Raw genomic sequence first — 14,962 nt, 5'->3', positions numbered from 1 at the left:
ATGGCCAATTTCTCAGGCTTAGGCGCTTGTGCAGCTCCCCTGAGAGTTTTTCCTTGGAAGCCACCGAGATGTCAAATAGATTTTTGGACAGGGGTTATCCCGTTAAGGTTATCAACAGGGCTCTGGCTAGAGCCAGCAACATACCTAGAGATTCCCTTCTAGGTCATGTGCATCGTAAAAATAAGAATTCCTCGGACACCCAGTATAGTGATGTCCCTGTTTTCTCCACACCGTACAGCACTGAATTTAATAAAGTAAAATCCATTGTGAATAAATATTTGCCTGTACTGTACGGTGACTTTGGGTACCAACATATTTTGAAGGAAGGCATTAGAACTGTGTCTCGTAGAGCTCCCACTCTGGGCAGCAAACTGTCCCCTAGCCTTTTTCTTAGCCACAATACCAATGCCAATTGGCTTCATTTTCAAGGCACCTTTAAATGTGGGGCTAATGGTTGCAGGTATTGCAAATTGATTAAAACGGGACAACACGTCCACTCTCATTCCAGTGAAAAGAGTTTCCCCATCAAACAATTCATTAATTGTAACACCAGATTTGTCATATATGTGGTCGCCTGCAGCATCTGTAAGCTCCAGTACGTGGGTCGTACCACCCGCAGACTGAAGGACAGGCTGCGCGACCACTTATATGACATCTCTAAAGATCATGATACTAATGTGGCAAGGCATTGGAGTGTAGTACATTCCAAGGACCTGTCCAGCTTCACTGTCCAGGGTATGGAAAAGATCACTACACCTCTTAGAGGGGGGGACAAGTTTAAAAGTCTCTGCAAGAGAGAAGTGTTTTGGATATTCTCGCTCCGCACGAGAATTCCTATGGGGCTCAACTTCGAGTGGGACGTGTCCCACTTCTATGACTGATCAGTCATGGCTATACCTGCACCACACTATGGGTACCGCTTATATCAGCGATCCATTCATTATTATGAGTATTGTGCCCCTATAGAACCCCCCTGTTTGGTATCCTAGGTCATTTTGTTGGGTCTACTCATTTGTAGCGTGTCTATGATGCATGGATCATTGTACTTGTTTCAAGTCCATATAATATTGGATGCATGTGTAGTTTCGTACATATATGCTCTCTACATGTATATCATCGGTTTTATCCTGGCATATACACACGATTCACGCCATACTAGCGCATCCACCCTGTCCTTTTGTCTTTGTCTTTGTGGTTTTTGGTTTTTGTTTGTTCAGTTGGGACTTTATATGCCATTTATTGACATTTGTGTACAGTCCATCCCTGCCCTAAGACTGGCCCCATTGGTATTGAATTGCTGTTCTTATTGTTCTCATCGGCATCCAATATTTAATGTATACATGCAGTTACTGCATATCATTGGAATTCAAGGGTTCTACTCCAACATACCTTTTTACTTGGTTTTACTTATAAATGCAAAATGAAAAAATTATCTTTTATATATATTCTTTATTCGTTTTTAACAATTTAGAAACTTTACTAGCTTTAGGGTTCACCGGTACTTTTGTTCCTTTTACCGTTATGTATATGGTTCACACATTCTCTGTGCAACTTTATTGCCGCTTGGTCGACTTTTGTTTACAAAACACACAGATTTGAGTGTCTGAATATGTTTAGGCTCATGTTTATACATATACATTTGTAGGATACTATATCACTTTAGTGATGTACCCCACTGAGGCCCGCTACTAGTTTTGTTTTATTTTCACATCATATTCACTACTTGTATACACACATGAATTCATTTTTATTTTTATTATTCGATTGTACGATTATTCATCACTTATCTTTCTTCACATACTACTTACATTTGATCACTTATTATATATTCTTTTACTTCATCATATTTAATGTTTAATAGAACATTTCATACCCCATATTTATTCACTCTTTATTGATCACTTATTTTACATTATTTTTTAACATCATTTTTATTTTTATTTTTCCCTATTTCTCGCCCTTTCGTTATCACAAAACAACACTCCACACATTTTTAACAGTGCTTACTTGTATGTCTCATGCAGAGTTTGCTTTACAATTTACATTGTGAGACACTATGTGACTATTTGCACACTTAGAATACACAGAAGCATATCTTTCTTCACAATATATGTCATTACTTGTCACTTGTCATTACTCACCTTTTTATTATCACATATGTTTTACACTTATCTTTATATTATGCCAGATTGACATATATCAATTTTGTCATACTAGGCTATATTATTATTTATATATTTTTACATCTTTTAGGCTATGTCCAACTATGGTCTGGTTACTCTTTAATAGAAAGTATATATTCTTTTCATATATTTTTACATGTGATATTGATTTGTCTTTCATGTGTTGTGGGTTTAATCCACTGATCCCCTCCACATGTGCTGGTCATCCCAGTCAATTATCTGGAGCCAATCACATGTCGGGTGGAATCAATAGGGGGAGTACTATCGTGCGTGTGTATTTGTATATATATCTGAAATCTTTTGTTCATTGTTAGCTATGATTAAGCATTGAGATCAATGCGAAACGCGTCAGCCATTTTCCCTGCTGTATGCTGACTGTTTGCTGTGAATTTTTCCGTCAATAAAGAGCACGTCTTTTTTAAGACTATTTGGAGTGCGGCTGTCCATCTTCTTCCCTATCCGCATATTCTGTGCATTGCCAGCACCCATTCTGTGTCTGAGCAGACAGTGATTGCCTGGAGGTGCTCACCTGGAGCGGCGGTTTCCTCACCTGCAGCATACTGCCAGGTTTTCGACAGTGATGAGGAGGGAGGGGATGATGAGGTCACTGACTCTACATGAGTGCCTGATAGGAGAGAGGAGGCACAGGCACATCTCCAAAGAGGCAGGATGCCCTCCAGGGGCCAGCTTAAGGGCAGCACACCAACTGCATTACATCACAGAGCTACGCCTGTGCAGGGAGCTGCTGTGTCTCAGCGTTACTACAAAAGTTCTATGGTGTGGGCCTTTTTTGAGACATGTGCATCAGATCGCACCGTTGCTATTTGCAACATATGTCTCAAGCGTATCTCGCGTGGCCAAAACATCACCCGCTTAGGCACCACATGCTTGACCAGACATATGTTGACCTGCCATGGAGTTCGTTGGCAAGCATACCTGAAAGACCCACACCAAAGAACAAAGCGGACCTCCCCTTGCCCCTCATCAGCTGGGATCTCCAACCCCACTATACCCTCAGTCCTCTCTGAAGCCTGCACTGATAGGGCTGAAGGTGTAGAATTAGGTGTGTCACAACCTAGTAGTACATGCGGGCAATCTACTATAGGTACACCGATGGCAGATTGTACCAGACAAATTTCCCTGCCCCAGCTGCTGCAGCGCCAAAAGAAGTACTCTCCCAGCCATCCACATGCCCAGCGGTTGAATGCTAGCTTAGCGAAATTGCTAGCACTTCAACTGCTGCCTTTTCAGTTGGTAGATTCTGCCCCCTTCCGTGAGTTTGTGGAATGTGCGGTACCTCAGTGTCAAGTTCCCAAACACCACTTTTTCTCACGGAAGGCGATTCCGGCTCTCTACCGGCATGTGGAAGGCAATGTCCATGCCTCGCTGGACAGGGTGGTCAGTGGTAAGGTGCATATTACCGCTGACTCATGGTCCAGCAGGCATGGACAGGGACGTTACCTCTCTTTCACGGCGCATTGGGTGACTCTGCTGGCAGCTGGGAAGGACGCAGGGCAAGGTACAATAGTGTTGGAGGTTGTTCCGCCACCACGCCTCCAAAACACTACTACTGGTTGCGACTAGGGATCAGCTTTGTGTTCGAGTCGAACGTATGTTCGACTCGAACATCGTATGTTCGACCGTTCGTCGAAATACGAACAAAACGGGTCGTTTGCGCCAAATTCGAGTGATGCGCCACGGCCCATAATTCACTGCGGCATTGCGCGCTGATGATTGGCCAAGCGTGCTGTATGTCCCGCATTGCTTGGCCAATCACAGCACCGTCAGTAAAGAGAGCTGTAATTGGCCAAAGCCAGGGTGGCATTGGCCAATTATGGCTCAGGGCTTTAGCACACGCCCCACACTATAAAAGGCCGCCGGCAGGGCGGCCTCGTGTAGTGTGTTCCGGGCTTGTTCCAGTTCAGACAGAGAGAGAGATTGTCTTTTTCCTAGCTAGATAGAGCAGGCAGGCTAGTTAGTTAAATTTACAGTGTGTAGAGGATATATATACATCCCAGGAGTTGTACATATATTTATACACTGTATAGTTTAGTTAGATTAGTTCTTCCTAATCTGTCAGGCAGTTGATTGTGCTTGCTGCAGAGTTCTCACGTGTTGTATTGCCCGTGTGCTCAGTGCAACTAAACCCACTTGGTGGATAGTGCAAGTGTGCTGCTCATTCATTTGCAACTAAACCCACTTATTGCATAGTGCTAGTGTGCTGCTCATTACTTTGTGATTGTGCTGGCTGCAGTGTTCTCACGTGTTGTATTGCCCGTGTGCTCAGTGCAACTAAACCCACTTGGTGGATAGTGCAACAGTGCTGTTCATTCATTTGCAACTAAACCCACTTGTTGCATAGTGCTAGTGTGCTGCTCATTACTTTGTGATTGTGCTAGCTGCAGTGTTCTCACCTGTTGTATTGCTCGTGTGCTCAGTGCAACTAAACCCACTTGGTGGATAGTGAAAGTGTGCTGCTCATTCATTTGCAACTAAACCGACTTGGTGCATAGTGCTAGTGTGCTGCTCATTTCTTTGCATCTAAACCCACTTGGTGCATAGTGCTAATGTGCTGCTCACTACTTTGCAACTAAACCCACTTGGTGCATAGTGCTAGTGTGCTGCTCATTACTTTACAACTAAACCCACTTGGTGCATAGTGATAGTGTGCTGCTCATTACTTTGCAAATAAACCCACTTGGTGCATAGTGCTAGTGTGCTGCTCATTACTTTGCAACTAAACCCACTTGGTGCATAGTGTCAGTGTGCTGCTTATTACTTTGCACCTAAACCCACTTGATGCATAGTGCTAGTGTGCTGCTCATTACTTTGCAAATAAACCCACTTGGTGCATAGTGCTAGTGTGCTGCTCATTACTTTGCAAATAAACCCACTTGATGCATAGTGCTAGTGTGCTGCTCATTACTTTGCACCTAAACCCACTTGGTGCATAGTGCTAGTGTGCTGCTCATTACTTTGCAAATAAACCCACTTGGTGCATAGTGCTAGTGTGCTGCTCATTACTTTGCAACTAAACCCACTTGGTGCATAGTGCTAGTGTGCTGCTCATTACTTTGCACCTAAACCCACTTGGTGCATAGTGCTAGTGTGCTGCTCATTACTTTGCATCTAAACCCACTTGGTGTGTACTGCACGTGTCCTCTGCAGTTTGCACCTAAAGCTACGAGGTGTGTGTACTGACTTTGTCCTCTGCAGGCCATTATAATGTCTGGAAGGACAACAAAGAGAGGCAGAGAGTCATGAGGGCAAGCAGGCTCTGCATCTAGAGGCAACAGTGCTGGTGGTGGACACGGTGCATTCTCCTCAGCACGTGGCCGTTGGACACGCTCGTCCTTCTTTTCGGGAGCTGGCCGTGTTGAGCCTCAACATGCAGACAAATTGGTAGAGTGGATGACCAAGCCGTCCTCATCTTCCTCATCCTCTTTCACCCAGGCTGAGCTTACTTTGTCTGGCAAAGCAGCTGCCAAGGCATCCTCTTCCCTCTGCACAATGGCATCACTCACTCCTTCCCTAGTCCCACCATGTCCTCCTGAGGAGTCCCCCGAACTGTTTCAACACAGTGTTGGGTACATGCTGCATGAAGATGCGCAGCGTATTTAAGGCTCCGATGACGGTACACCGATGGCAAATGGTACCAGACAAATTTCCCTGCCCCAGCTGCTGCAGCGCCAAAAGAAGTACTCTCCCAGCCATCCACATGCCCAGCGGTTGAATGCTAGCTTAGCGAAATTGCTAGCACTTCAACTGCTGCCTTTTCAGTTGGTGGATTCTGCCCCCTTCCGTGAGTTTGTGGAATGTGCGGTACCTCAGTGGCAAGTTCCCAAACGCCACTTTTTCTCACGGAAGGCGATTCCGGCTCTCTGCCGGCATGTGGAAGGCAATGTCCATGCCTCGCTGGACAGGGCGGTCAGTGGTAAGGTGCATATTACCGCTTACTCATGGTCTAGCAGGCATGGACAGGGACGTTACCTCTCTTTCACGGATCATTGGGTGACTCTGCTGGCAGCTGGGAAGGATGCAGGGCACGGTACAGTAGTGTTGGAGGTTGTTCCGCCACCACGCCTCCAAAACACTACTACTGTTTGTGACACACCTCTCTCCTCCACCCCTCCTCTTCATCCTCTGTGGCCTCTTCCTGTGCTAATGTGTCCTCGGAACCAGCCGTGATCCGTAGGCATACGAGGGGCTACGCAGGAATGCAGGCAAAGAGATGCCATGCGGTGCTAGAGCTGGTGTGCTTGGGAGACAGGAGCCACACTGGGGCAGAGGTTCTGTCAGCTCTGCGGAGGCAGGCTCAGAGGTGGTTGACACCACGCCAGCATAAGCCAGGAATGGTGGTTAGCGACAATGGCACCAACCTCCTCTCTGCCCTGCGACAGGGACAACTGACCCATGTGCCCTGTTTTGCTCATGTTCTGAATTTGGTGGTGCAGCGGTTCTTGGGCAGGTACCTGGGCTTACAGGATGTCCTGAAGCAGGCCAGGAAAGTCTGTGTGCATTTCCGAAGGTCTTAGGTCTTATAATGCCACTGCTCGGCTGACAGACCTCCAAAGGGAATACAACCTGCCCAAGAACCGCCTAATCTGTGACATGCCCACCAGATGGAACTCTACATTGGCCATACTGCAGCGGCTGCACACGCCTCAGAGGGCCATCAATGAGTACCTGTGCCAATATGGCAGCAGAACTGGGTCAGGGGAGCTTGGTTTTTTCCCCACGCCAGTGGGCCTTGATCAGGGATGCATGCACTGTCCTGTCACCATTTGAGGAGGCCACGAGGATGGTGAGCAGTGACAGTGCATGCATCAGTGAGACTGTCCCTCTTATTCACATGTTGGAGCACACGCTACGTGGAATAATGGACAGGGCCCTTGAGGCAGAACAGAGGGAGGAAGAGGAGGACTTCCTTACCTCTCAAGGCCCCTTTATCCAGACGGTGGACCTGCTTGCCCGCCTAGCACACAGGAAGAGGAGGAGGAGGAGGATTATTGTATCAGCAGCATGGAGGTGGAGCCTAGCACTCAGCATCAGCAGCAGCAGTCTTAAAGGGATCACTTACAGTCCCAAGGAACCCATGGACTTTTACGTGGATGGAATGAGGTGGCTGCGGATCCTGTCGTCCTCAGTGACCCAGAGGACCCAGAGGACTGTGCCCCGAATGCCTCAGCAAACCTACGCTGCATGGCCTCCCTGATCCTGCAAAGCCTGCGTAAGGATCCTCGTATTCGTGGTATCAAAACCTTATCTTGCTGTCGCAGAGGGAGCAGAATATGAAACATCTTCGGGAAGCCTTGCAGAAAGGTCTGTGCAACGCGTTCCCAGAACCTGGGGGATTACCAAATCCTGGTCCTGGACAACGTGTTGCTGAGGCTTCGGTAAGTCACAGAAGTAGTGGTGGAGAAGGTGGCCGTCTGACCGATGCATTCAGACAATTTTTTAGTCCGCAGCCCCAAGGTATGACCGGTTCCAGCAACCATCGCCAGCGTCTGGTTTACATGGTGCGGGAATACCTAGGGGCAAGTTCAGACTTGGACACCTTCCCCACCGAAAATCCTCTGACTTACTGGGTCTTGAGGATGGATCACTGGCCAGAGCTTGCACAGTACGCAATTGAGCTACTGGCTTGTCCTGCATCCAGCGTTCTTTCAGAACGCACATTCAGTGCTGCTGGAGGCTTTGTGACCGATCACAGGGTGTGCCTCTCCTCCGACTCCGTCGATCGACTGACCTTCATAAAAATGAATCAGGCTTGGATCAACACCAGCTACCAAGCACCTGATGCTGATGTAACTGAATAATTTTTTTGAAATGACAGATCCCTTGGAGACTGTCTATGCTTATGCTGAGTGACTGTCCTGTTATGCTGCTGACTGAATATCCTTTTCCTCCTTACTGATCTTGCTGATAGCTAGTAAGAACATTGTTGGTTCTGGGCACCGCCACCAGTGCCCAAGGTCCAATTTTTCTGCCCCTTTATCAGGGGCGTATAATAGCAATTTTTGATGCAATACTTTGCATGTGGCTCTTTGCTTTGCTCCAATTACAGTATCTGTGAGGGGTTGCAGTGTTGTGGCACCGCCAGCAGTGCCTAAGGCTCAATTTTTCTGCCCCTGTTTAACAGGGGCGTGTAATAAAATGTTTTGATGCAATTCTTTGCAGCAGGGCTTATTACTGCGCTCCAACTAGAGTATCCGGATGGCAACCCCCCTTTTTTCTAGAATTTTTCTTTCCCCAAAAAATAATTTATTCAGCCAAGATCTGGCATTGGAATGGCCCCCCTTACCCCTAAAATAATCGACATATTGTTGCCGCACAGCACGTGCGCTTTGGGGGGCCAAGCCTGTATGCCCAGCCTCACGGGCCGCCACTGGAACATCAATGGCCTCATCAGGCACAAGTGTCATGTAGTTTGTTGAGTGTCTCTTTAGGAAATTGTGCAATATGTAGCAGCAAAGTATGACATGGTTGAGATTCTACTTAACAACAAACCTACAGTCCCTGTCTTGTTTGTATACTGCTGTTCAAAGTATATAGGGCCAAAGGGTCTTGTAATGACCTGGGGGGAGTGGGGGCGGGGAAACCCATGCTATTTTTTTCAGTGATTTTCATCCATATTGCAGGGACCAAACATTACATTAAAGCCGCAAGCAGTATTAAATTACTTTTTTCTTTTCGTAATGTCATTTTGTGCAGGGACAGTTCTAAACACGTGCCACCTCCTAGGCATACTATAGACACCCAGCAGGTACGATATTTAAAGGAATTTTTATTAATTTTTTTCACTTTAAAGCATCATTAAAATCGCTGCTCCAGAAAAAACTACCATTTTTAAAACTTTTTTTTCCATTGATCCATGTTCCCTGGGGCAAGACCCGGGTTCTCAAAGACGTTTTCCGACAATAACTTGCATATTGGGCTTTAAAATGAGCACTTTTGAATTCAAACGTTCGAGTCCCATAGACGTCAATGGGGTTTGAAATGTTCGCGTGAACGTTCGGTCCGTTCGGTCTGTTCGAAGGTTATGGTGCGAACCGAACGGGGGGGGGGGGGTGTTTGGCTCATCCCTATTGTTCTTCCTCTGCTTCTTTCTTCGGTCTTCTCATCCGCATCTTGTACCCGCTTCTTCTTTTGTGCATTCAGGTTTTTTTCCTCCATCTTGTTCTTCCTGCATCTTGCACTGGCTTCTTCTTCCCCGCTTGGTTCTCCGGACGACCGGCTTCCAATTAAAGTTCCCGCTGTGTGACGCTCCTGTTCTTATGACAGTTATTTTATCACTGAGGATGCGGTGTTTTTAGTTGAAAAAAAATATATACAAATTTGGATATTTATTATAGCAAAAAGAAAATAATATTTTTTTTCAAACTTGTCACCCTTCTTTTGTTTATAGCGCAATAAATAAATACCGCATAGGTGATCAAATACTGCCAAAAGAACGCTCTATTTGTGGGGGAAAAATTGTAAAAAAATTATTTGGGTACACCATTGCATGACTGCGCAATTGTCATTCAAAATGTGACAGCGCTGAAAGCTAAAAAATGGCTTGGGCAGGAAGGGGGTGAAAGTGCGCTGTATTGAGGTAATAAGGCTTATTACTGCTACACAAAAAAACAGTTGTTTTTGCTAAAACTGCCTACTAAAAATGTATTTTGGGGTGGAAATAAATAATTTTGGGTTGTTACTGCTGTATGTAAGCCAAGCACATTTTGTAGAAGTAAAGTCAATTATTAGAAATGCAATTTATGTGTTGCCAGAATATGGTGTCACTGATGTGTTTCCCAAGAGTCATAATGCTCTTGTACCGCTTTAAGGCATACACCAAGCATGTTATTTAAAAGAAATGCATGCTTATTGGGGTTGATTTACTAAAACTGGAGAGTGCAAAATCTGCACAATCATGCAGCTGTGCATGGTTGCCAACCAGCTTCTAACTTCAGTTTGTTCAATTAAGCGTTGACAAAAAACTTGGAAGCTGATTGGTTTCTATACAGAGCTGCACCAGATTTTGCGCTCTTCAGTTTTAGTAAATCAACTCTATTGTGTTGCCATTTGACTTGCTTTAAAATGGCCGGCCTCCACTAAATGATAATATCATATTTTTAATGCATGTTCCCCGGGTCAGTGCCCATCCCCCATGTCCTTTCTTTGCCAATACCTTGACCTTTAGGTAAGAAAATGGCCATTACCGAAAGAAATTAACTTTAAGATCCAAATGATTTTTCAATGGGGTTTGGATTATGGATGCAAACTTTGATATCAGTTGTCGAATGTTCAGCAAACCAAAGCCGGGTATGTTTAGTTCATCATTAATTGACGGAAAGGAGATAACATAATCACATTTTAACACTGTTGACCACATTAGTATTCTTGGGCGTTCCTGGAACAAATTCACACACGTCTGCCTTTTTGTGAAGTAATGGATTCTGCATGTAAATCTATATATATAAAACTCAACGTGTGTATGTATGTTCCAGCATCACGTCCAAACGGCTAAAGATATTAACATGAAACTTGGCACACATGTTACTTATATGTCAGCAACAAACATAGGATAGGTGGTTTAACCCTTACCCACCCCTATTTGCCATGGTCGGGGTTTTCCTTTAAAGTCCCATTCAACTCTATGGGAAATACATGTTACTTCATAACTTCCAAACGGCTGTACATATTTCGATAACACTTGGTCACATGTTACTTATATGTCCACTTAAACTATAGGATAGTTAATTTATCCCTTAACTACCCCCATTTGTGAGGGTCGGGGTTTTTGTTTAAAGTCCCATGCAAATCAATGGGAAATGTATGTTCCCACATAACTTCTGTACGCCTGGAGATATTTCAATAATAACTGGTACACATATTACTTATATGCCAAATAAAAATATATGACAGTTAAATTTACCCTTACCTACACCCTTATATAAAATATGGGTATATTTATATTACTATGATTTTCCTCCCCAAAAGGTTAAGATAGGAAGACCGGGCAACGCCGGGTATTCAGCTAGTTACAGATAAAATAGATTGGCCTGAACACAGCCATCAAATTCAGTCCACACACCTGGAATTGAACTACAAGCAGGCTAGACCAACAGATTTCTTTACTCTTTTAGTCAACAGTTCTAGACATACTCAAAGTAAAAAAACTGTCTTCCACACCTAGACTTGCCATGTGATTTGATTTTGTCATTATGTGATACTTATCCTAATTAGGTGAGTGTGGTGCAAAGCATTAAACAAAGGAGCTAGAGGTAGTTTGGAGTAAAAATCCAGCCTTGGGATTGGCTGTAAATTTTTGTGATTTAGTGAAAGCTAGTTAAGTGCCGTTGTACGCAGTGACATAAATGTAGCTTAAAGGGGTTGTAATGGTAAAAATGTTTTCCTAAATAGGTTCCTTTACCTTAGTGCAGTCCGCCTACTCTCCTGTAGTACAAGGGAGGGGGCGAGCACGACACTCCACACCAGGGAGAAAGCCTTGCATTACTGTGTGGAGTTACAGACAGAAGAACAGGAAGTGAGGATTTCTCAGAAGAAATAAGGACATTTAAAAGCAAAATCGAAGGATGAGGTAAGTGAAGGAGGACTGCACTAGGGTAAAGGATTTTTTTTATTGAAAAAAAATTGTACTTTTACAACCCCTTTAAAGCTCAAATAAAATTTGGTAAGTTATGAAAAATTACATTGGCTAGCATTAGTAAAAATAAAAAAGTAGCTCTAGCACCAGTTCTCATACCGCCAGTGCTGTCTCCTGCAGATTATCTGATCCAGTGCCAATGGTGAGAACCTAATTCCTCTGAGCCCAGTGTTTGATAGACTTCCCAACTCACAGGAGAATTCTTCAGAAATTGGACCCATGTTATTACATGCCAACATTTGGGATCTGGCATTGGAATGGCCCCCCTTACCCCTAAAATAATCGACATATTGTTGCCGCACAGCACGTGCCCTTTGGGGGGCCAAGCCTGTATGCCCAGCCTCACGGGCCGCCACTGGAACATCAATGGCCTCATCAGGCACAAGTGTCATGTAGTTTGTTGAGTGTCTCTTTAGGAAATTGTGCAATATGTAGCAGCAAAGTATGACATGGTTGAGATTCTACTTAACAACAAACCTACAGTCCCTGTCTTGTTTGTATACTGCTGTTCAAAGTATATAGGGCCAAAGGGTCTTGTAATGACCTGGGGGGAGTGGGGGCGGGGAAACCCATGCTATTTTTTTCAGTGATTTTCATCCATATTGCAGGGACCAAACATTACATTAAAGCCGCAAGCAGTATTAAATTACTTTTTTCTTTTCGTAATGTCATTTTGTGCAGGGACAGTTCTAAACATGTGCCACCTCCTAGGCATACTATAGACACCCAGCAGGTACGATATTTAAATGAATTTTTATTAATTTTTTTCACTTTAAAGCATCATTAAAATCGCTGCTCCAGAAAAAACTACCATTTTTAAAACTTTTTTTTCCATTGATCCATGTTCCCTGGGGCAAGACCCGGGTTCTCAAAGACGTTTTCCGACAATAACTTGCATATTGGGCTTTAAAATGAGCACTTTTGAATTCAAACATTCGAGTCCCATAGACGTCAATGGGGTTTGAAATGTTCGCGTGAACGTTCGGTCCGTTCGGTCTGTTCGAAGGTTATGGTGCGAACCGAACGGGGGGGGGGGTGTTCGGCTCATCCCTATTGTTCTTCCTCTGCTTCTTTCTTCGGTCTTCTCATCCGCATCTTGTACCCGCTTCTTCTTTTGTGCATTCAGGTTTTTTTCCTCCATCTTGTTCTTCCTGCATCTTGCACTGGCTTCTTCTTCCCCGCTTGATTCTCCGGACGACCGGCTTCCAATTAAAGTTCCCGCTGTGTGACGCTCCTGTTCTAATGACAGTTATTTTATCACTGATGATGCGGCGTTTTTAGTTGAAAAAAAATATATACAAATTTGGATATTTATTATAGCAAAAAGAAAATAATATTTTTTTTCAAACTTGTCACCCTTCTTTTGTTTATAGCGCAATAAATAAATACCGCATAGGTGATCAAATACTGCCAAAAGAACGCTCTATTTGTGGGGGAAAAATTGTAAAAAAATTATTTGGGTACACCATTGCATGACTGCGCAATTGTCATTCAAAATGTGACAGCGCTGAAAGCTAAAAAATGGCTTGGGCAGGAAGGGGGTGAAAGTGCGCTGTATTGAGGTAATAAGGCTTATTAATGCTACACAAAAAAACAGTTGTTTTTGCTAAAACTGACTACTAAAAATGTATTTTGGGGTGGAAATAAATCATTTTGGGTTGTTACTGCTGTATGTAAGCCAAGCACATTTTGTAGAAGTAAAGTCAATTATTAGAAATGCAATTTATGTGTTGCCAGAATATGGTGTCACTGATGTGTTTCCCAAGAGTCATAATGCTCTTGTACCGCTTTAAGGCATACACCAAGCATGTTATTTTAAAGAAATGCATGCTTATTGGGGTTGATTTACTAAAACTGGAGAGTGCAAAATCTGCACAATCATGCAGCTGTGCATGGTTGCCAACCAGCTTCTAACTTCAGTTTGTTCAATTAAGCGTTGACAAAAAACTTGGAAGCTGATTGGTTTCTATACAGAGCTGCACCAGATTTTGCGCTCTTCAGTTTTAGTAAATCAACTCTATTGTGTTGCCATTTTACTTGCTTTAAAATGGCCGGCCTCCACTAAATGATAATATCATATTTTTAATGCATGTTCCCCGGGTCAGTGCCCATCCCCCATGTCCTTCCTTTGTCAATACCTTGACCTTTAGGTAAGAAAATGGCCATTACCGAAAGAAATTAACTTTAAGATCCAAATGATTTTTCAATGGGGTTTGGATTATGGATGCAAACTTTGATATCAGTTGTCGAATGTTCAGCAAACCAAAGCCGGGTATGTTTAGTTCATCATTAATTGACGGAAAGGAGATAACATAATCACATTTTAACACTGTTGACCACATTAGTATTCTTGGGCGTTCCTGGAACAAATTCACACACGTCTGCCTTTTTGTGAAGTAATGGATTCTGCATGTAAATTACAGATAAAATAGATTGGCCTGAACATAATCTCTGCACAGCCATCAAATTCAGTCCACACACCTGGAATTGAACTACAAGCAGGCTAGACCAACAGATTTCTTTACTCTTTTAGTCAACAGTTCTAGACATACTCAAAGTAAACAAACTGTCTTCCACACCTAGACTTGCCATGTTATTTGATTGTGTCATTATGTGATACCTATCCTAATTAGATGAGTGTGGTGCAAAGCATTAAACAAAGGACCTAGGGGTAGTTTGGAGTAAAAATCCAGCCTTGGGATTGGCTGTAAATTTTGGTGATTTAGTGAAAGCTAGTTAAGTGCCATTGTACACAGTGAGATAAATGTAGCTTAAAGGGGTTGTAAAGGTACATTTTTTCCCCCCTAAATTGCTTCCTTTACCTTAGTGCAGTCCTCCTTCACTTACCTCATGCTTTGATTTTGCCTTTAAATGTCCTTATTTCTTCTGAGAAATCCTCACTTTCTGTTCTTCTGTTTATAACTACACGCTGTAATGCAAGGCTTTTTCCCTGTGTGGAGCGTCGTGCTCGCCCCCTCCCTTGAACTACAGGAGAGTCAGAACGCTCTCTACATTGCAGATAGATACAGGAGCTGTGTGCTAGTGGGTGTCCTGACTCTCCTGTAGTACAAGGGAGGGGGCGAGCACGACACTCCACACCAGGGAGAAAGCCTTGCATTACGGTGTG

Source organism: Rana temporaria, chromosome 5, assembly GCF_905171775.1.
Source record: "Rana temporaria chromosome 5, aRanTem1.1, whole genome shotgun sequence".
NCBI lineage: Eukaryota > Metazoa > Chordata > Amphibia > Anura > Ranidae > Rana > Rana temporaria.
The sequence above is the reverse complement of the archived record's forward strand: the minus strand, read 5'-3'. Positions refer to the sequence as shown.